This window comes from Pan paniscus, chromosome 18 (genome assembly GCF_029289425.2).
Source record: "Pan paniscus chromosome 18, NHGRI_mPanPan1-v2.0_pri, whole genome shotgun sequence".
In the NCBI taxonomy this organism is placed as follows: Eukaryota; Metazoa; Chordata; class Mammalia; order Primates; family Hominidae; genus Pan; species Pan paniscus.
In genome coordinates this window covers 79,978,931-80,002,739 of record NC_073267.2, presented here as the reverse complement: position 1 = coordinate 80,002,739, position 23,809 = coordinate 79,978,931, and the positions used below count along the sequence as shown (strand labels likewise).

The window sequence follows — 23,809 nt, the reverse complement described above, 5'->3', positions numbered from 1 at the left end:
TAATAAAATGAATACTAATAAAATGCTGCTCTTCTTTCTATTCAGATTAAGAAATAGAGCATGGCCACTTAGGGACTCCTGTGTCTCCACCATCAAATCACCTACTCTCCCTCAGAAGGTAACATCTATCCTAACTCTTGTTTTGGTTATTGTTTTACCACCTGTGTGTCTATACCCAGACAGCATATTGTTCCATATGGCTACTTTGAGTCTTTATAGAAATAAACACATGCTGTATGCATTCTTAGAGTGAAGTGCTTCTTGCAATGCAAGTCTGAAAATTATATTATGAGTCCATGCTAAATAAGTGTAGAAATTGAGGGTGTTTTGAAATTTTTATGCCTATTTGATAGTCATGTTATGTTGCTTGTATACTTTTTGGAATTTCACTTTTCTTGTAATTTATTTTTATTGTATTTAACAAAAGCACTAGTCTACAACAAATTTAAAATTCAAAAACAAACTGGATTTTCACTGCAGTTAGTGTGAGAAGCCATAGATTTGTTTAGACTTCTCAGCCTCCCAAAGTGCCTAGCCAGAAAGTGGCAGCACCTGGGGATAGCTGTACTCTAAGCTCAGACCCCTGTCCCAGCCCCTCCTCACCAGGCATCACCTTGCTCCATTAGGAGCCTCAAGTGCATACATGTGATCACCCAAGACTACAAATCCAAGCTCCATTCACCCCCAACCACACACAATTAGACACAAACAGCTACCCCTTAAGGCATGATAGCATGGACCACCCTTGAAAGAAGGAACTCAGGGTGCTTTGCATGGGGAATGGTCATGGTTCAAGGCTACCCAGGCCACAACAGAGGGCAGGCAGGACAGATTCCATGTAGCCACACCCCTTTGGCCATGCAGACACCTTGTCCCATCATTAGGAGCACAGTCAGAAGAGGTCGAGGGGAGGGCCCTTTAATGCTCAGGGCTCAGCACAGAGGAACCCTCTTGCCCAGTTCAGGTAGGAGATGGGACTTGACTCTGGAGGTGGGGCTCAGACACTGGACCAGATTTAGGACTAGGTAAAACAGGGTAGAGGTGAAAGCACCTCTCCATAAGACAGGCCCACCGGTGTGCCCTGTCAACTTACCATTGCCATGGCAACACTTGGAAGTGACTGCCCCTTTCTGTAGCAATGAACCAATGACATGGAAGTTACCAACCTTTTCTAGAAATGTCTGCAAAATCCACCACTAATTTGCATGTAATTAAAAGTGGGTATAAATATGACTGCAGAACTGCCCCTGAGCTGCTACTCTGGGCAAACTGCCTATGGGGTAGCCCTGCTCCACAAGGAGCAGTACCTCTGCTGTCACTGCTATATACACTGCGGCTTCAATAAAAGTTGCTGTCTAACACCACCAGCTTGCTCTTGAATTCTTTCCTGGGGAAAGCCATGAACCCTCCTAGGCTAAGCCCCAGTTTTGGGGCTTGCCTGCCCTGCATCACAGTCAAAGGGCAGTCATGGCTGGAGGTACTGAAAGAAGCTGGAAGCAGGTGCCAACTGTGGCAAGAGGAAGAAAACAGAAAGGAAATACTTCACCCCCTCCTCCTCCTGAGCCTCCCAGCAGGTCCCCATCTGCAGAAACAAACTAGAAACCAGTTGCTCAGAAGTCTGAGAAATGTGGTTTGTGAAATGTCAGCTCCAGCATCACATAGGGCTTCTCTAAGGTTTCTGGATACATGTTCTTTGACAGATTCTGCATTAAAATACCTTCTCCAAGTTTATAGATCTTTGTGTCTGTGGCTGTTGTTCTTTTTCTCTGTGTGCTAGCTTTGGATGAATTCTTATTTTTTTTAATTTTTTCATTTCAACATTTATTTTAGATTCAGGGGGCCATGCACAGATTTGTTACATGGGTATATTGCATGATGCTGAGGTTTGGGGTACATAAGCAGTCATCAATCTCTTCCTTTATGCTTAGGGTTTGTGTTTCATGTTTAAGAAATCCTTCCCTACCTCGGGGTCATGAAAATAATCTCCTATGTTATTTTCTGAAAGTCTTATTCTTTAAAAACTATAGCTTAAAGACTCATTAAGGACAGTAATGCACCTGATATTGATTTCTCCATATAGTATAAGATAAAGATACAATTCCAATTTATTTTCATATCCATACTCCAATGTCCCAGCACAATTTATCCTGCCCTCCACTAATCTGCAATATCACATCTGTCATGTATCAAAGGCCCTCATATGTGTGGATCTCTAACTGGGCTACCTCTGCTCTCCTGCTGCTCTATGCCTATAACACCACCAAAGCATCTCAATTACTATAGCTTTGAAATCTTGATCTTGGTAGGCAACTTCCTGAATTCTGTTCTTTTTCATGAAGAATACTGGTGTTATTTTCGGTCCCTTGCATTGCCATATATACTTTATAAGTAGCTCATCAAATTTCACAAAAGAAAAATAAATCCTGTATGAATTCTAAACAGAATTACATTGAATCTACATCAATTACAGAAGAATCGACATCTTTACCATATTGAGTCTTCTGATCCACAAGCAGGGCTTACTTATCTCTCTATTTAGTTAGATCTGCTTTAATATCTCTCGATAAAATTTTACACTTTTTCCATAAAGGTCTTGCATATGTTTTGTTACATTTCTTCCTCAGTGTTTCATATCTTAAGTTATTACAAGCACCTTTTATTCATTTTCTAAATGTTTGTTGCTGGCATGTAGAAATGCAACTGATTTTTGTACATTTTTTTTTATTTAACTACCTTTCTAAACTCACTTAATTCTAATAAATTATGCACAGATTCCTTTGTGTTTTGTACATAATCATATCACTTGTAAATAGTAACAGGTTTCTTTCCTCCCATCCATTCCTGATACCGTTTATTCCTTGCTTTTCTTTGCTATACTTGAGAACCTTCAATAGAGCCTCCAACCTCAGCCTCCCGAGTAGCTGGGACTACAGGCACATGCCACCACACCTGGCTAATTTTCTGTAGAAATGGGTTTCCGCCATGTTGCCCAGGCTGGTCTCAAACTCCTGAGCTCAAGCCATCCACCTGCCTCTCCCACAGTGCTGGGATTACAGGCGTGAGCCACCATACCCGGCCTTAATAGATTGTTGAATAAAGTAACTATAGGGACATTCTTTTCTTTTTTTTTTTTTTATTACACTTTAAGTTTTAGGGTACATGTGCACATTGTGCAGGTTAGTTACATATGTATACATGTGCCATGCTGGTGTGCTGCACCCACTAACTCGTCATCTAGCATTAGGTATATCTCCCGATGCTATCCCTCCCCCCTCCCCCCACCCCACAACCCTGTGTCCATGTGATCTCATTGTTCCCACCTATGAGTGAGAATATGCGGTGTTTGGTTTTTTGTTCTTGCGATAGTTTACTGAGAATGATGATTTCCAATTTCATCCATGTCCCTACAAAGGACATGAACTCATCATTTTTTATGGCTGCATAGTATTCCATGGTGTATATGTGCCACATTTTCTTAATCCAGTCTATCATTGTTGGACATTTGGGTTGGTTCCAAGTCTTTGCTATTGTGAATAATGCCACAATAAACATACGTGTGCATGTGACATTCTTGTTTTTCGCTAATCTCAAATATAAGGTCAAAGTTTTACTAGAAGTATGAAAGTACTTCTTTTTTTAGAAACCCTTAACCAGTTTAAGGAATTTCCCTTCTTGTATCAGTTTGCTAAGAGAATTTCCTAATTGTATTGAGTTTCATTCAATGCTTTGCATCTATTAAGGTAATCATATGATTTTTATCTTTAATATACTAATGTGGTAAATAACAATTGATTTTCTAAAGTAGAACCAACCTTATATTCCTGTGACAAGAACAGTTTGCTCATGATTCTTTACCCTTTATATATATATTACTCTTTTGGGTTTGCTAATATTTTGTACAGGATTTTTCCATGTATTTCATTATAATATTGGTCTATAATTCTTTCTTATCTGTTTCAGGTTTTGGTATCAAAGACATGCTAATTTGTATTCTATGCTCTGGAATATAGTGAATTTTGAATTTTTTTCTTGAATGATTGATTTTGCTGGGATTGGAGGGGGTTTGTGGAAATATTTTTGACTATGGAGTAATTGTTTTAATGATTTTGTTATTGCTTGGGTTTTCTATTTGTTCTTGAGTCAATTTGGGTCCACTGTATTTTTCTAAGATTTTGTCCATTTCTTAACAACTTTCAAAGTGATATGGTTTGGCTCTGTGTCCCCACCCAAATCTCACCTTCGACTGGAATCCTCATAATCTCCATGTCAACAGCAGGACCAGGTGGAGGTATTCAGATCATGGGGGCAGTTTCCCCCATGCTGTTCTCATGACAGTGAGTGAGTCTCATGAGATCTGATGGTTTTAAAAGCACTGTCTGGCATTTCCCCTGCTTGCAATCATTCTCCTGCCAACCTGTGAAGAGGTGCCTTAAGCCATGATTGTAAGTTTCCTGAAGTTTCCCCAGCCATGCAGAACTGTGAGTCAATTAAATCTCTTTTCTTTATAAATTACTCAGTCTTGGGTATTTCTTCATAGCAGCATAAGAATGGGGACTAATACACAAAGTTACAGCTTGAAATTTATCATAATAATCTTTAGTCATTGTAATATCCAGAACATCAATAATTAAGGTTTTTTCAGTCATGATAATGATTACTATTCTTTGATCAATATCACTAGGGGGTTGTCAATTATATTAGTCTTTTCAAATAACTTACTTAGCTTTGTAGATTATCTTTATTAAAAGCTTAATTTCTATTATATTGATTTCTGTTTTTACACTTATTACTTTCTTCCTTCTACTTTCTTTGCATTTAATTAAGGTGGAAGCTTGTTGCATTAATTTTTATCCTTCCTTCTTTTCTGTTGTAGCTTTCAATGCCATAAAATTCCCTCTAAGTTCTGCTTTAGCTGTCTTCTACCAGATTTGACATTTAATATTTTTATTATAAATCAGTTCTAAGTATTTTCTAATTCTCATTGTAATTCATTTATTGAATCTTTAACTGTTATTTTTTCATTTCCTAACACAAGCTTTTTCTGATTTTTCCAGTTTCATTTTAGTTGTTGATTTCTAAATTACATTATATATTTAGTTATTATACATTATACATTTAGTTTCATTACATTTAGTTATTGATTTCTATAATTACATTATAACACCCAAGCATATTTTCCTTACTTGTATCTACATATTTGCATATATTCATCTGTCCCCCTCATCCTACCCACATCTACCTCCCTTTCCGCATCATTTTATTTCATGTTAAGTGGCTAAATTTACAATTTAGTCTTTATGTTACAGAATATCCAGGAGGAATTGTTACTGAATTAGAAGAAACATTAACAACATTCTGAGATGGATCCAGTAATAGGATCACATACTTCCATTTTAGGGAGAAAGCGGCTGCATCTTTGTATAAAAGATATTTTCACATTGTAAGTCAGAAGCATAATGTTATTTTTATTGTTGTTTTAAATATAAGAGTGTATATATGGGTGCTGAATAGCCAAAGGAGTGGATTGTGCTGAACAGTGTCTACTGTCCTGCACTTGCTCTTCAGCCATGTTCTTTCTAATGCCAGGACTGGAAGCCTGCAATTACACTTCCCAGACTCCCTTTCCAGCTGTCCTCCTGTTGGGTCTGCCAGTGAGAGGCACTAATAAGAGACTGGAAGGCAGAGGAAGGAAGAAGCTACTTTCTCCTGGCTGAAACTACTTTCTCCTGGCCTCTACCAGTGCTTCTGGCTGTGACTCTGGCAGTGATGGCAGTAGCAGCAAAGGCATGACAGTGGCATCCCAAAAGCACATACATCATCGATTTTGTATAACCATATATTGTATTTTGTTTTTCCAGGTCTTTCAACACCTTTGCAACACATTTCCTGCATCCTGTTTGAAATACCCAAAATGGTTCTTATTAAACATTGATAAATTTATGCGAGGTAATTTTAGTTATTTTTTATTATGGATTACATTGAGATCAGAGAATGTAGACTATATAATTTAAATGCCTTCAAATATTTTGTGACTTCCTTCAAGATCCAGAATATGGTCAATTTGTATAAATATTCCATATGTATTTGAAAATATATGTATTCTGGAGTTGTTGGTTAGAGTGTTTTACATATGTCTATTAGGTTAAGTTTAATTGTGTCAATCAAATTTTCCATACCCTTACAGAATTTTTGTCTAATTGAGCTACCAATTTCTGAGAGAGATTATTGTGGTTTTATCTACTTTTCCTTATAGTTCTCCAATTTTTGCTCTATATATTTTGAGACTTTGTTACTAGGTCAATAAAAATTGTAATTATTGTATTTTCCTGGTGAATAAGACACTTTATAGTTACAAAATGATCCTCTTTATCTTCAGTAATATTAGTTGTCTTAAAATGTATTTCATCTTATATTAACATAACTACACAATCTTCCCTTCATTTCAAATTTTCCTGGTATACCATTTCCCATGCTTTTATTTTCAGTCTATTTGCTTATGTTTCACATGTCTTTCTTATCAATAACACATTGTTGGATTTTGCTTGTTCTTTTTTAACTCAATCTGATAACTTTTGTCCTCAAATTTAGACCATTTACACTTAACGTCATTACTGACATATTTGTATTTATATCTACCATCTTATTTCAGGTTTTCTATTTATGTAGTCTTTTCTCCCTTCCCCTCCCCATTTTTTTGTATTCTTTTGGGTTTTTGTTTGTTGTCTTTCCATTTTTCTCCTCTACTAATTTAAAAATTATATATTTTGTTTTTATTCTTTAAGAGGTGTACAAAAACTTATCCAAGTCAAAAGCTCGCCAATATATTTACCTCCTAAAAACACCACAAGAGCATTAGAACACTTGACTTTTAGTCATCTACTCCTAACTTATATATACTTAGATTAGGTTACAGTTTCTTCACATTTAGACAGTATGAATTCAGGCTACAAAACCCTATGAGTATTGACTTGTGAGTCCACATAGACTACTCTGATCAAAGCACTTGACCTTCCAACCACCCTCAATAATCTTCACTTCTCACAGTGCTCCATCTTCTGTCTCCCTGATTCTTTGTATATGTTCATCCTTTGCCTGGGACACACTTCCTTATTTGTCATCTGGCTCCTGGGTCTTACATATCACCTTTTCTAAGATGACTTCCTTGACCACCCCCACCCCATCTAATTCCATGTTATTTTCCTTCCTTAAATATTCTCATCTTGTAATTCTTCCCATTATAGCGTCTATCACACTATTTTGTAATTGCCTTTTTTCTTATCTACATAGGTTCTTTGAAAATAGGAACTATGTCTGCTCTTTCACTTGTGAATCCCCAGTTCTTAGCACAATGCCTGATGCTATTAATATTTGTTAAACAAATAGAGTCCCTTACTTGAAATTCTTCACTGGTTTTCCATTGCCTTCTTACAAAACCTCACAGCACCTGGCAATTATGAAAGTCCCATTTAAGCTTTTATGTTTAGTTGACAGGATACTACTTGTATTGTAGAAGCTGGTCTGGTCACTGATCAATGCAGATACCCATATAACTGCCTGGTAATGTATCTCAAGAAAAAAATTGTGATTACACTAAGGTGGTCCCATGGCATCCAATGTGAATTATCAGAAGGTGGTCAGAACTGAAAGCAGGCTTAGACACTGCCATTTGTCACCTCTAAAGTCAAATGACAAACCAAAGGACCTAGTATACCATGCCTTTTAAATGTAGCCAGACCGTGCTAAGCTATGAGGATGCAAAGGCATAAGAATGACATAATGAACTTTGGGGACTCAGGTGAGGGAAGGTTGAGATGGGAGTGAGGGATAAAACTCTACATATTGGGTACAGTGTACACTGCTTGGGCAACAGGTGCAGTAAAATCTCAGAAATACCGCTAAAGAATGTATCCATGTAACAAAAAGCCACCTGTACCCCCAAAAACTATTGAAATAGAAATAAAAATTAAAAATAAATGTAGCTAGACCAACATTATCTTGTACCTGAAAGGGAAAGAAAAATCCACTTGTGTGCTTAAGTAATACCATTCTTACTAATGAACGGACATTGTAATTTGAGACTGCTATGACACAGGATTGTCAGTTCTAGAGCAGAGGGCATTTAATATTTTTACAGCTGCTTAAGAGTACTTCTATTAAAAAGATTGCTCAATATATGCTTCCTGAACAAGAAATTGACCTTGTATACTCCAATAATATACTATAAAAGACAAAATCATAGAATTCTTGAAGCCAGAAGAAATGTCAGTAAGCTAGTAATTCAAATTCCCACCTATGAGTAGGACTTCATCTAAAGTCAGTTGTTCAGCAAATGTCTAGGAAGGAGTTGTCTGATATTCCCTTGGCTGGTCTAGTACTTCATCAGATCTATTGTTAGAAAAGTCATCCTTGTTATTCCTCAGCTTTGTCTCTGACCCTTTAAACACCCTAGGTACTTTCTGGCATTGAACAAACCAATAAAAGACAAGGTAGGCCAGACAAACTCATGTCTGTATTAGGATAACCCAGGTGACCCAGGGCCACTTGCCTAGAGGTGGCCTTTTGCCACCTGTTTCCATAGCCTGGTTCCATGCTTTGGAATTTGGTCTCTGACTCTGATTTCTTCACTCATTCAATGATCTATTTGGCCTACGAACCTTGGATTTCTGATGAAATCTTACTATGCACACTCCTGATTTCAGCATCACCTGCTGCTTTACAGGAAATAGCCAATCCATCAGCCAGCCTCTTTCTATGGCTCTCCCATCAGCCAGCTTAGTTTTCTCTAAAACCTTTATTCTTTTCTTTGCCTACCCACCCTGCAGAGCTGATTCTGCCCCACCAACCAGAGACAGGTACTCAGACAATTTGTCAGCTTAGTGTCATTACTTCAGATGAATTTTGCATTCTCTGATTATATATTCTATTAAGATACAGAGTATTTGGAGATCATCCTTCATATAATCACATGCCTTTAAAAAAACTTAATGTTTTCTTCAAAATGACAATGTGTTGGAAACATCACTGACATTAATTATATTTCTGTGGATTATAACCATTCAAGTCAACTCAACTGAATGACAATATTTGGAGTAGCAGACCAAGGACATAACAGAAAGAGAAACATAAACTATAATTTTTCTATCAATATAGGGAAATCTAGATAATACCTTTTATTCTAATTAAGGACAAACCTACATGCCACAAAATAAAGTAAAAGACTATGTAACCACCAGGCAAAACATACATGACTGAGACAGAAAGAGAAAAAAAATGACAAAGACCTCATTCTCCTGCCCTCCCCCACACAATTTGATAAATAGGATATCTGGAGAATTAACCTAAAAATGGAAACCTATCAGAAAATAACAATTATATGGGTAATGGATGAAATTGCCATTTTAGGCAGAGAACATAATTAAAGTCACAGAAATCACAGAAAAGGTATAAAGAATTACTTGAACTCAGTAGGAAATGATTCTAAAAAAAAATAAACAATACTTTGCCAAGAACAAAAAAATACTAAGCATAATATAAATGTTTTGTGTCTTTTTCAAGAAATGACTCTCTGTCCTTTTATTCTTTTAATGGCTTCTATTTTCTATTCACTCAGAATCACTCACTCAAAATCCTCTTCGTATGGGGTTGTTAATAATGTTGTCTATCTGCAAGGAAAAAACCTCCACATACAAATACACACATTTTGGCTTTTCCTCTTGGTCTTTGTTGGATACATTATAGGTAGATGTCATGATGCTGTGCTGCTGGGATCTAACACCAAAGGATATCTTTGTTCGTGTACATTTTTCTTTTACTTATTCTTAGAGAAAGACAGTAAAACATGCTGGAGCCACTATAGTTTGTTTGTTTGAAATTATACATAAAAGACAGAAATGGAAAGTTGGAAACAGCTGTGTTAATTAAGAAACATGAATGTAAAGCATTGGCCTTACAACCTACAGAGATACAAAAATAATGCCATTTATCACTCTGTTTTACCCAGTATTTTAATGGGTTGCATTAAAAATATCAATCAAAGACTACTACCTGTTCTTTCATATTAATTGCCTCAGGATTCTACATTTAAAATTACTGTTGAACAGATGGCTTCCTGTACCCTTACAGGAGTGTGAGACTGAGCTTTACTGACACATCTGTTAAGCTAAACATGCATGTAATCCATAAGAGATTTAGCACTTACTGAAACTAAGCATGGTTTACTTCCTGTGAGTACTATCCTAAGAACCTCTGAGTATTTGAAGTTTGTTATAAGTTAGCCTTTTCTTCACTTTTATTGGCCTTCCTCTTAGGGATATCTCCTGATCTTCTTTTTGCCTGGGTCCTACAGTAGATTAAGGAGACGCGGATGGGCAGCGGTGGAAGGAGACACACACACCGACTCAACTTCTCTCCACCTCCACCATCACCTCCATAATCCAATCTGCCATTATCTCTTGCCTAGAAACTAGCAATCATTTCCCAATTTCTTCTTACTTTCCCTCTTGAATCCATTCAATGTTCCGTCATGTATCCAGAGGGGTCTTTCTGAAGCACATGATCTCCCTGCTTAAATCCCTTCTATGGTGTCTCTCTGCTGCTAGGATAAAGATCAACATCCTCAACAAACCAACAAAGCCCTCTGAGTTCAGTCCTGCCTTTCTTATCCATCTCCTTTTATTCTCCATACTCCCACCTTACTGGCCCCTTATACTTCCTCATGTGAAACAGGCTCACTGCCATCACAGAGCATTTGTTCTGTTTGCAAGAAAAGTTTAATACAGACTGAGGTATACAAGAGTCCTACCAGCATTAATACACCTGTTCAGTGTGCCCAAAATTCGATGATTAAATTTTATTTCCTTCACGTCATTAATTCACTCACACATGTGAGAATGAAAACAGGGAATGGGGCACCAGCTTCATAGCTGATATTTCTGTATAACTTAGTATAGAAGGAGACACTTTGGGTCCATGAATTCTTCAAATACTGATGTAATAACTCTATTTCTTTAGTATAAGAATTTAAGATATACTTTTAAAAATATAAGAAGTGTTATCTTAAGTAGTTATCATAAATTACACCAGCAACTTATGCTAGTATAATTTTTTACAGATACAAGAAAAGATCTGGGCCAGGTGTGGTGACTAACGCCTTAATTCCAGCACTTTGGGAGGCCAAGGCGGATGGATCACCTGAAGTCAGAAGTTCGAGACCAGCCTGGCCAACATGATGAAACCCCGTCTCTACTAAAAATACAAAAATTAGCCAGGCATGGTGGCAGGCACCTGTAATCACAGCTACTCGGGAGGCTGAGGCAGGAGAATCACTTGAACCCAGGAGGTGGAGGTTGCGGTAAGCCAAGATCGCACCATTGCACTCCAGCCCAAGCAACAAGAGCGAAACTCCGTCTCAAAAAAAAAAAAAAAGAAAGAAAGAAAGAAAAAACAAGATCTGAAAGACATACTGACAGAAGGGTAAACACAGCACAGGGAATTTTGGGTAACAAGTAAAATAGAATAATACCCCTGGGAGAGCTAAAGATAGATATTAACTGTTTTGCTATTCTGTCAAAAAGCAGTCAATTTAAACATGTCTCAGGATTAGTGATCTTAAAATAATTTTATGGGATTTCTTATTATAAAAGTGTTATCAGCAGAACACACATTCTTTTCAAGTCCACGAGGAAAATTCACCAAAACAGACATGCTGAGTCATAAAACTAGTCTCAATAAATATCTTAAGATTGAAATTATGCAGAGTATATTCTCTGACCATAAAAGTGTTATATTAAAAATCAATTATGAGTAGCTATCAAGAATATACCCTCAAATATTTGGAATTTGAACAGTATACTTTTAAATAACAAATGACCAAAGAAGAAATCACAAGATGAGAAAATAATAGAAACATAGTACTTCAAAACTGTGGGATACAGCCTAACCAGTGCTTAAAGGGAAATTTTTAGTTTAACTGCTTTTTTATAAAAAAAATTTTTAAAAAGAAAGGTAAACCATCATTCTCAGCAAACTATCACAAGGACAAAAAACCAAACACCGCATGTTCTCACTCATAGGTGGGAATTGAACAATGAGAACACTTGGACACAGGAAGGAGAACATCACACACTGGGGCCTGCTGTGGGGTGGGGGAGGGGGGAGGGATAGCATTAGGAGATACACCTAATGTAAATGACAAGTTAATGGGTACAGCACACCAACATGGCGCATGTATACATATGTAACAAACCTGCATGTTGTGCACATGTACCCTAGAACTTAAAGTATAATAATAAAAAAAGAAAGGTATAACGTCAATAATCTAAGCTCCATCTTGAGAAACTAAAACAAAATAGAGAAAATTGAATGCACAGTAAGTAGGAGGAAGGAGAGAATAAAAATTAGAATGGAAATCAATGAAATAGAAAACAGACAAATTAGTAGAAAAAATAAATAAATCAAAGTTGGTTCTTTAAAATAATTAATTAAGTTGATAAACCCCTAGCAAAACTTATCAATAAAAGAAATAGAAGTTACCAATATCAGGAATGTGACTATAGATTCTAAAGATATTAAAATGATAAGCTTTCAATAAATTTAACAACTTACATGAAATGAAAAATTCCTTGACAAGTACATATTACCAAAATTTACATGAAAAGAAATTGACAATCTAAATAACCCGGTATCTATTTAAAAACTGAATTTAAAATAAAAAACTTCACTATAAAATCTTCCGAACCAGATAGCTTCACTGGTGAATTCTACCAAATGTTTAAAGAAGATGTAATATCAATCCTATATAAACTCTTTCAGAAAATAGAGAAGACGAGAATACTTATCAACTTGTTTTACATAGCAGCACAGAAGCCTGACAAAGATATTATAATTAAAAATATATAGATCAGTATCCTTCATGAACACAGGTTAAAAAAATGTTTAACAACATGTTAGCAAATTAAATTCAGCAATATATTAGAACAGTAATACACCATGACCAAGTAGGGTCTATCTCATAAATTCAAGGTTGATTAACTTTTGAAAATCAATCAGTGTAATATGCCACATTCATAGAATAAGAAAAAGATCATACTATCATCTCAAGAGATGTTTAAAAAATCATTTGACAATATTCAACACCGCTTTATGATAAAACTTCAGCAAATTAGAAGTAAAAAAAGAACGATCTCAATCTGATGAAGGACATCTACAAAACCCATGCCTATCATTGTACTTAATTGTGAAACAGTAACTCTTTTTCCCTGAGATCAGGAACAAGGCAACGGTGTCCACGCTTACCAAATCTTTTCAATATTGTACTAAAAGTTCTAGCCAGCACAATAAGGAAAAAGACGCATAAAGATTGGAGAAGAAGAAATTAATATATTAAAGATTTATTGCAAGAAATGTATGAAAATATAGATATGCAAGCATATATTTCTACCACCCAACCTACCACTGTTAATATTTTGTTATATAGCCTTCTTTCTTCTATAGCTTCTATAAAAATATATATATGCTTTTTCCCCAAAAAAAATCATAGATTTTGTAGCCTGCTTTTTCTACCTAATAACACATAGTGAACTCTTTCCCACGCCCTTAAATATTCTTAATAGCATCATTTTTCATTGTTAAATAATATTTCATTGTATGAATATTGACTGTTCAATACACAATTTCATCAAATCCATGCAGTTAGACATTTAAATATTTCCAAATGTTTAGTTACTATAAATGATGCAGCTTCAGTTACATAGTAGCCAGATATTATTGTATTATATATCCATAACTATTTCTCTGATATAAATTCCAAGAAACTGAATTTCTGAATAACATTATAAGCACATTTTAAAGTTTTTAATTCCTATTGCCAGTTTCATAACAGGAAGTATATGTCAATTTTTATGTCCAGAAGCAATGCATGGATAGTAGACATTTTATGTGCTTCCCCAAAATCTTTTGTCTGTCTCTTGACAGCATCCCCGATTTTCTATGCAGGCATTTTCGCCTCTTCTATCCAACACAACACTTTGAGGGAAGGTGGTCCCACTCTTGATCCCAGATGGGAGATGTAGCTCAAGACTTAGCTAAGTAATGTAACCACATGGATCCAGCTGTTGTTTCAGGGATGAGTATATGCCTCAAGTTGGGCCAAAAGGATCTAAAAAAGAAATTGGGATTCTGTCAAAGGAAACTGCTCCCCTTCTAAGAAAGCTTCCAGAATAACCCTCTCATTTACCCTGCAAGTAAGAAGCAGAGAGTCTCAGGAAATGTTGATAATCTATCTTCTGGTGACAGCAATGAGAAGCCAGTCTTAGGATGAAGCCAACACTTTAGAAAGCAGAGAGGAGAAAGAAAAAGAAACTAGGTTCTAGATAGTATTGCTGAGTCCCTGAAACAAACCAATCCTCTGGAATTCAAATAACAAGAGCCAATAAATCTCATTTATTAAGTTATTCGAATTGGGCTTTCTATTACTTGTAACCAAATATATCCTCACACAATAGGAGAGTATCTATATTACTCTTCATAATTAATGACAATAATCTTTTTAAAATATTGTCATTTTATAGAAAGTTATTTGAATTTGCATTTCTTTGACTACTAGTGAGGTTAAAAATGTTTTCAGAAATTTACTGGTTATATGCATTTCTTCTTCAGCATATTTTCTGCTAATATATTTTTTCAATTGATATGGTTATCTTCTTGATTTGTAAAAACTTCATATATAGAATACTAGCACTTTGGCACATGTATTACAGTTATTTTATGAATTTATTTTTTGTCCTTGTTTTATATAGACAAAGCTACCAGTAATTTTCTTTCTAGTTTTTTTTTTTTTTCTTGAGACAGAGTTTCACTCTTGTTGCCTAGGCTGGAGTGCAATGGCATGATCTTGGCTCACTACAACCTCCATCTCCTGGGTTCAAGTGATTCTCCTGCCTCAGCCTCCCGAGTAACTGGGATTACAGGCATGCACCACCATGCCTGGCTAATTTTGTATTTTTAGTAGAGACAGGGTTTCTCCATGTTGGTCAGGCTGGTCTCGAACTCCCAGCCTCAGGTGATATGCCCACCTCAGCCTCTCAAAGTGCTGGGATTACAGGCGTGAGCCACCACAACCGGACTTTTCTTTCTAGTTTTATCTTTTAGTAATAAGCCTAGAAAGCCCTGCAGCACATTAAGATTACATAAATAATAATTACATTAATGGAAGGGTAAATAGTCACTGTTGAGCCCTGAAATAATGGCATATCAGTTAAAACAGAAGAAATGTTTTAAAATCTAGATAAAAACAGAGATTAGCATCAAAAAGGAAAAGATCCAAGGCCTGGGGAAATAGACACTGGAAATCCAGGAGGTGAATAATAGCAGTTACACAAGGAGAAGAGTAAAACTGTAGAGGAGAGGCAATAATTAAATAACATGAAAAACTGTCCCTGAGCTAAAGCCTACCGAGGGAAAAGGGTTGTGTAGTTTCAGGTAAGAGTAAGAAGCAACACACACTCAGGCATCCTGAAAAATTTCTGAACTCCAAGGATAAAAAGAAAATATGACAATTTTCAAGACAGTATGTGCAAGTTACAAATAAAGAAAAAAGAAATGAGGCTGACATCAGACATTTCATCTGCAACACTGGAACCTAGATGATAATGGAGTAATATTTTTAAGATTAGTGTGAGGGGGCAGAATGAACAACAAGATTTGGGTACCCAGTCAAAATATGAAAGAAAAACATTTGTAAACACGTAATAAGTCAGGGAAAATATCACCCAAGATACAATAGAACTTCTGATCATAAACTTGGATAAAGTAGTAAATTATCTCAGCAAAATGTAGGACAATGAGAGTAGAAGAGGAATGAGAAGAAATAAAATATTCCTTTTTGTTCCTTGAGAATGAGAAAAAAGGAGAAAGTAGAGAACTGAAAATGTTCTTAAGAGTTGAATTTATTGGGAGAATAGTGTCTTTTGCAGATATCTAGTTTTAATTTGAAATAATAATGATGAAAGTTATCTATATACTGTGTAATATGTACCACACGCTGTTGTATGTGCATTACATATATTGTCATTTAATCCTCATGAAAACTCTATGAGTAAAATTAAAAGAAACCAATAAACATAAAGTGAGATGTACAGAATATAATTAAGCTAACTGAGTGTTGCACTAAGAGACAGACAATATCAAAATGCATTAAGAAACAATAATTAGTTACATGGTATATCATATTTATATTTTACATCTGAAAATAAATTAGTACTACAAAGTATTTGAACTGGAAAGCTGTCAGACTAGTAGACTCAGCTGATCAGAGAGAGCAAAACCTAGTCTAGTCATAGCTGCACAACTTCAGAAAGGCTCAAGAGAGACACCACACAACTCTAAAGTTTGGGATTCAGGGCACTTGAAAGTTTGTATAAAGAGGAATTAAAATCCCTACCCCAATTCAGCACAGCCAAGGTTTGAATCCCAGTTCCACTATGTATCACCTGCATAATCTGAGACACATTGACCTCTCTGAGTTCAATTTCTTCATCTGGAAAATGAAGATGATAGTGATACCTACTGCAACCTAATACAAGCAAAGCCATTAGAAGACAGTCTGCCACACACAGTAAATTCTGAATAAAGTTTAGATATTCATATGAGGTCCAGAAAGAAAAAATAGAGGGAAGGAAATTATCAAAGTTATGATATTTAAAAAAATTCATAATTAAAGGACATGAGTTTCCAGCTGGTGTCCAATATAATGAATGTAAGGAGACTCCCTCCACAGCACATAATCTGTTTTAAAAATGAAAAGATCTAAAAACTCTCAAAGTGAAAAAATATGTCTCACACTAAGTATAAGAACTCAGAATAGCATTTGACCTCTCAACAGCAACTCCAAAAGCAACTATGTCTCACAAAAATTCTAAAAGAAAAATGAAAGGAGACTAAAGACATTTTCAAATGTGCAAGATCTCAAAAAAAATTACCTCCAATGTACCATTTCTCAGGAAGCTATGAGATATGACAAAACTGAAAGCTTAAAGCAAGGAAGAGGAAGACAGGATACAAAAATTAGGCGATCCAACACAAAGGATTGGTGACAGGAATTCCCAGGATGGTGCTGAAGGAAGTCCCAGGTTGATGACTCTGCAACATGCTTGGAAAACAAGCAGTCCATAGTGAAGCACAATGATAGAAGGTTCCAGGAGAAATGTCTATGAGAAAATAAATATCATTGAGAAATTATCTGTAGCTTTTAATTACATTTCACAACTTGGCAAAGAATGTGAGGCTGAATTGGTAATACATATTAATATATAGAAAATAAAACGAGAAATACAAAACAATTACCAAATCCAGGAAAAACAAAAGGTTGAACATGCAAGATAACGTTTACATAGCACACAAAAAAAGATACAGTTGTATATGTTTCTGTCATCAGGATAATAACAATTCTGGTTATTGACTTAACCAAACATGACATCTCTATAATGAGAGGACAGAAGGAATAGAACTGTGTGTGTGGTTGTGAGAGGGGAAAGATATAAGAAAATTAAAACTCATCAACACTAATAGGAAGTCCATTGATAATGTCTAAAAATGAAAAAAATCACTCAATGCAGTATTTTTTCATTCTAAAATATCCAAGAAAATAACAGAGAAAACACCAAAAATTTTGAAAGTAATTGCCACCAGGGAATAGGACTTAGGACTAAGGGCACCTGCAATATTATGTATCACAGGCCTTGTAATATTCTGCATTCATTACATGATATTATATACTTTGATTAAAATAAAATGTAAATTTAAAACAATAAAACCAAATGATGGGATGATCAAAGAAATTCCAAACAGATAGAAAACAAAATAAAGCAAGAGTAGCAATATTAATCACAAAAAAAGAAAAATAAATTTAAGTACTAAATAAAAAGGAAAATTATGTAATCAAAAGTTGAATTTTTTTAATGATTCAACATTTAATGATTCAACATTTATAGACCTGCTTGCATCAAACATATGGGAGGTAAATATACAAAGAAAAAAGTTTAATGCGAAGGTCATTTACAATCCAATTACAGGGACTTCCACTTCTAACAAAGATGGAGTAACAAGAACTAGATATACCCTCCTGCCAGAAACAAATAAATAATGGTCAAAATATACGAAAAACTGGACATTTGGCAGTGGAAAATGGTGATCCCTATGAGATACAAAATGAATAAAATGAACCCTAAGATTACCTCAGCTTACAGCCTTGAGAAAATTTCTAGGCCATGGCACAGGAAGGGGAAACTGAGCCAGAACCCAGAAAATGCCCTGATGAGGAGATATAGAGCTCTATGTACAGTGAAAACATCTTTGAAAAACAAAAGTAAATAAAGACTTCCAGATATATAAAAGCTGGAAGAATGCATTACCTGTAAGACCTGCACTATAAGAAATGTTAAAAGAAGGCCTTCAGAAAAAAGGAAAATAATACCAGATGGAAACATGGATCTATATAAAGGAATGAAGATTACCAGAAATGATAACACATGGATAAATATGTAGATTTCTTCTTATTATTTAAATCTCTTTAAAAGATACTTGACTGTTTAAATAAAAATAACTACAATATAGTATGGATTTGTAACATATGTAAAAGTTAAACATGACAATAGTAGCACAAGGGTCAGGGAGGGAGAAATGGAAATATGCTGTTTAAGATTGTTATACTACTCATGAAATGATTTTATGTCACTTGAAAGTAAACTGTGATAAATCAAAGATGTACCAAAATTAAAATGTGATCAATTAAAGATGTAAAAAAGCAAACCAGAGTTAATAGCTAATGAACCAAAAAAGAAGATAAAATGGAATTACTAAAAAGGTTCAATTAATCCAAAAGGAATAAGAAGAAGAAAAAATAAAGAAAAATGGAACAAATACAAAACAAATAGCTAGATGATAGATTTAGGCCTAACCAAATAAATAATCACATTAAGTATAAATGGTCTAAATCCCCCAATTAAAAAGCAAAGGTTGTCAGACGGAAGATAAAACCAAGACTTAACTATATTCTGCCTACAAAAACATACTTTAAATACAGTCACATATAAGTTAAAAATAAAAGGATGAAAAAAGATATACCATGCTAACACTAATCAAAACAAAGCTGGAGTGATAGTATTATTATCAGACAAAGCAGATTACAGAGTAAAGAATATCACAGCTCTATGGGGATCAAATTGTCAATACAACATAATAATCCCAGCCTGTTATGCACCTAATAGCACAGTGTTAGAGTATTTGAAGCAAAATTCAGAGAAAAATAAACAGAAAATGAGTAAGATATAGAAGAGTTGAACAACATCACCAACCAACACATCCAAATTGACTCCACTCAACAATAGCAAAATACACATTGTGCACCTGTGGTCTAAGATAGACCATTTTCTGGGTCTATGTTGTTTTATTGAGATAGGACAAATCTCAATAAAGTTAAAAGGATTTAAGTCATACAAAATATGTTCTCTGATCACAATGAAAAGAAACACACAAAAATAGGATGGTTGTGGTTAGTTGTAACAGTAAGTTCTACGCAACTTAGTCTGACATAGGCCCAAGTGTAAATTAGCAGTGAGTATTGTACAATGTTGTACCTGGTATATATGACAGACTAATATTTTCCCCCCAACTCCCAATTTCTAAAGATCACTCTTGCCCTCAACCCCCTGACTCTTCAAGCTTACAACTGGGTTTTTCTTAGGGTTGTTCCTCTTTGAAAGAAAGGAAGGCATTTCTTTCACGTGCTAGTTGGCTCTCCTCATAGTTCAATCTTTTCTACAGTGTATTTTGCAAAAACCTCTCCGAGTTCCTGAACGTCAGTAGCATTGTAGCCTAGTTTCTAATATTGGCTTACCTTTTTCTCTAATTTTATATTCCGTTGGTTATTTCAATGAGCAGTTAAAAGGAATTGTTAAATGCATATGCTCAAATAATTTCCTTAAATCATAACCCACATGTCCTTTCTAATAAAGGTTTTTTTAAATTTCAAAGCATACAGAAATACAGAATTTCACAAACGTTTCTTGCCTCTTGAAACTGCATATTTAGTTTTTTCTCTAATTACCTCCAAACATCTAGCTAAAGTAAAAAGGCTTCCATACATATTTTTTTCTGAGACAGAGATATATATATCAGAATAAAAAATCCACACAATTAATATGCATATTATTCCTGCATTACCTTCATAAAAATGGAACTGAAGGATTTTCAGAATCATAATATTGTCTGGGAAGCTGAAAAGTAAAGAAGGAGACTTGGGGAAAGGAGAGAAAAAAAGGATAAAATTAATGACAGACCAAATAGCTAAAGTCCTTGTTCAATCATAGCCATAAAATGTGTGCAAGCGCACACACACACACACACAGAGCCTACTTCTTTATTAAAATGCATAAAGCAGCCAGAAGCAGGAGCACCAATAAATTCTTCTGTATAAGCAGAATTTTTTAATGGTTCCCTGAACACTAATAACCACTGCTCTCTTATGTGTACTTGACTCTGTTTAACCTTTTTCTGTTGCTTTTTAACTTCTCTAAGTCAGGTACTAATATGGAACTAATGTGGGGTTTATTTTCCCTATAGGAATAGCAAAAAGAGCAGTGCACATTATCGTAATCATACGAGTCCTTCTAGCAACGGTAGGACTTTAGATCAAAGCCTATGCATTATAGCCCAGGAAAAGAATTTAATAACAATTGCAAAGCTAAGCAATCTTGTTTTTAACCATCAGATATTTTACTGAATATTAGTCATGGAAAAAAATACTCTTCGCAAGCAAGTGACCCAGCAGGAGAGAATATGGACATCCTTTCCGTCCTAGTTAAGTTGCTGTTTGCCTCAGCAGCAACGATACCCATGTAATGACCGACTATCACAGCCTGACATTGATGAAGGATGGCTAGAAATGTGAACCCATTTTATCTTTGGAAGATGAATTTTTGAGGTGGTTTTCACTGCTGGAAATAATACAATATAAGTGGATGGGGCAGGAACAATGTCACATTTCTAGCCCTATCAAGCATGTGCCTCAATATTCCAGGTTCCTTGTGAGTTGCTAATTTGAAATGTATTAAAACATATCCCAGACTCAGCATTTCTGCCTGACCACTTCATCTTCATTTAAAGTTTTTGTGTGTATGTGTGTATGTGTGTGTGTGTTTATGACTTTTCTCTCACAAGATACCTCGGAGATGCAGCAAACACTTCCACAGTGGAAATGAACAAGATGCATCAAGATTTTTTCCCCCTGACTTTTAGCTGCTGGATACTTTTCAATTCTTTTATTTTTCAGATAACAGAGGTCACCCAGCATCCTGACACTACAGTAGTTGTGTTCCAGCTGCATTAATCCATTTCCAGCTGAGCTTCTGCAGAAAGAGGAATTCATTTGACACCAGCAGGGAGAAGACAAGGGAAAAATTAAGACAGAATGAATAAATATATAATTTAACAAAAGAGAATAACAAGAACGAAGTAAAGGAATACATGTGGGTATGTGTGTATCTATGTAAAAATGGAGAGCCATGAGTGAAATTGTATACCAAAGGAACCAACGTATATTCTTAAAAAGGAAAAAAAAAAAAGAAATGAGAATGCATTGGTCTTCCGTGAAATGTAGCTACTGTAAGGTTTTTATCTCGGTCCACTTTAAATACCACCTTGAAATAAGAATTGGGTTCACACTTCTCTCAGCTGAATAAAGACACGCCTACTGAGCAGTCCATAGCAATAAAATCAGTGGTTTCCAATATCAACCCAGTATTTTCATCAAAGCTGTAGTGAGACATGGCTGAGTCAATGCAGTTTTAAACCATCACTCTGACACCCTAAATATGTTCAACATATTTGGAAATGCAGAATGTTTGCACCCATAATTATTTTCAGGCACAAGACCACATATAGAAATGAACTTGGGTAATGTCTATTTCTTTTATCTAAGCTTAGCTAGGAATACTAAAATACCCTGTCCTAAGACACATATCTGCAGAAGGAAAAGTTGAAGCACACTTCCTTTTGATTTGTGAGATAACTAAAACACAAGGTAACTAAAATGACTGGAATAAGCAGATATACCTGGTAAATAAATGCTGAAATACTGCTAGAGTAGTTTTGAAAATATGGCCCTAAAGAGATTATTTACAACATGACATCCAAGAAAGAACTTGTAATGCAGCATTTATAATGATGCAATAAAAAAAGATGCAGGTATCTGGCTAATTAGCCAATATGCTTTTAACTTGCATTTCTCATTTCCTTAAATCATATTTATACAGTGAAAACTTACATCAAAGCCATATATTTATTTTATGAATAAGTTCCCTCTCACTTTCAAAACTGGAGAATTAATGTTTTCTGCAACTTTTTAAGTTCTGGGATACATGTGCAGAATGTGCAGGTGTGTTACATAGGTATACATGTGCCATGGTGGTTTGCTGCACCTACCAGCCTGTCATCTAGGTTTTAAGCCCCGCGTGCATTAAGTATTTGTCCTAATACTCTGCCTCCCCCTCCCCACACCTCCTGACAGGCCATGGTGTATGATGTGCCCCTCCCTGTGTCCATGTATTCTCATTGTTCAACTCACTTATGAATGGGAACATGTGGTGGTTGGTTTTCTGTTTCTGTGTTAGTTTGCTGAGGATGATGGTTTCCAGCTTCATCCATGTCCCTGCAAAGGACATGAACTCATTCTTTTTTATGGCTGCATAGTATTCCATGATGTATTTATGTGCCACATTTTCTTTATCCAGTCTATCATTGATGGGCATTTGGGTTGGTTCCCGGTCTTTGCTATTGTAAATAGTGCTACAATAAACATACGCGTGTATGTGTCTTTATGGTAGAATGATTTATAACTCTTTGGGTATATACCCAGTAACGGTATTGCTGGGTCAAATGGTATTTCTGATTCTAGATCCTTGAGGAATCACCATGCTGTCTTCCACAATGGTTGAACTAATTTACACTCCCACCAACAGTGTAAAAGCACTCCTATTTGGAGAATTAATTTCTATGACCTCTCCTTTCTCTCATTCCCTAAAGAGAGCAATGGCAGAAAATAAAAGATAGCGACCCGAAGTGTGCAGACACTATATAATTATCTTGGTAACAATTGAGTTAATAGTTATAAGTATAGTTCTAGGTTAACCTTAATTGGAATGATGGTAACATTTAATTGAAACAATGGCCTCCATATGTGAGAACTCATCTATGTGCAAGGCATTGATTTTGATGTGGTTTCATCATACCTAGTTTATAGATGAAGAAACTGAGGGTTGAAGAAATTAATGACTTTGTTAAGGTCACATGACCAGAAGTCAAGATTTGAATGGAGGCTAGTTAAATGTCAGAGCTGATCTTCTCGGCCACTACACTTATGGCCTCCCTAATACTGACACATCCTCAGCTAAGGTACAGAAGTATATGATTCCTATTCACAGTGTTCCAATATTAATGTAAAACTGTAAATTCTTCTGTATGTCTGGGAGTCTGTGTTCATCTGAATCCCAAGGGCCGATGTGTTACAAATTCTAATTTAAAGGATCATATTTTCAGTTTGACCAATAATACCCCTAAGCATTGAGATTTTCACTTACGTGTTATACCTGGAAAATAATCACCGACACCATCGGCTTCAAAAATGAAGAACAACAGTAAGAAATCTACGTAAGCCATTTTCTTAAAGGAAAAAATTTTTTAAATTTTTTCTATTACTTAGTTGTGTACATTTTTTTGAAAATGCGAAACTCACAGCTCATTCTATGGCAATTCTGCA

The 23,809-nt window shown here is 35.4% G+C and overlaps 1 long non-coding RNA gene across 2 annotated transcripts in view; it reads right to left on the bottom strand.

Annotated features, from left to right (window-relative positions):
• LOC103783442 (uncharacterized) overlaps nt 1-23,809 on the bottom strand; it is a 217,095-nt gene that overhangs the window by 149,542 nt on the left and 43,744 nt on the right. Inside the window, exon 3 of one of the 2 annotated variants that reach the window (XR_004666907.3) lies at nt 13,433-17,204. The exons of the other annotated variant lie outside the window; for it this stretch is intronic. This is a non-coding gene — a long non-coding RNA (uncharacterized LOC103783442). Of the gene's footprint in view, nt 1-13,432; nt 17,205-23,809 lie in introns of those variants that run through there. 2 annotated transcript variants of the gene reach the window in all.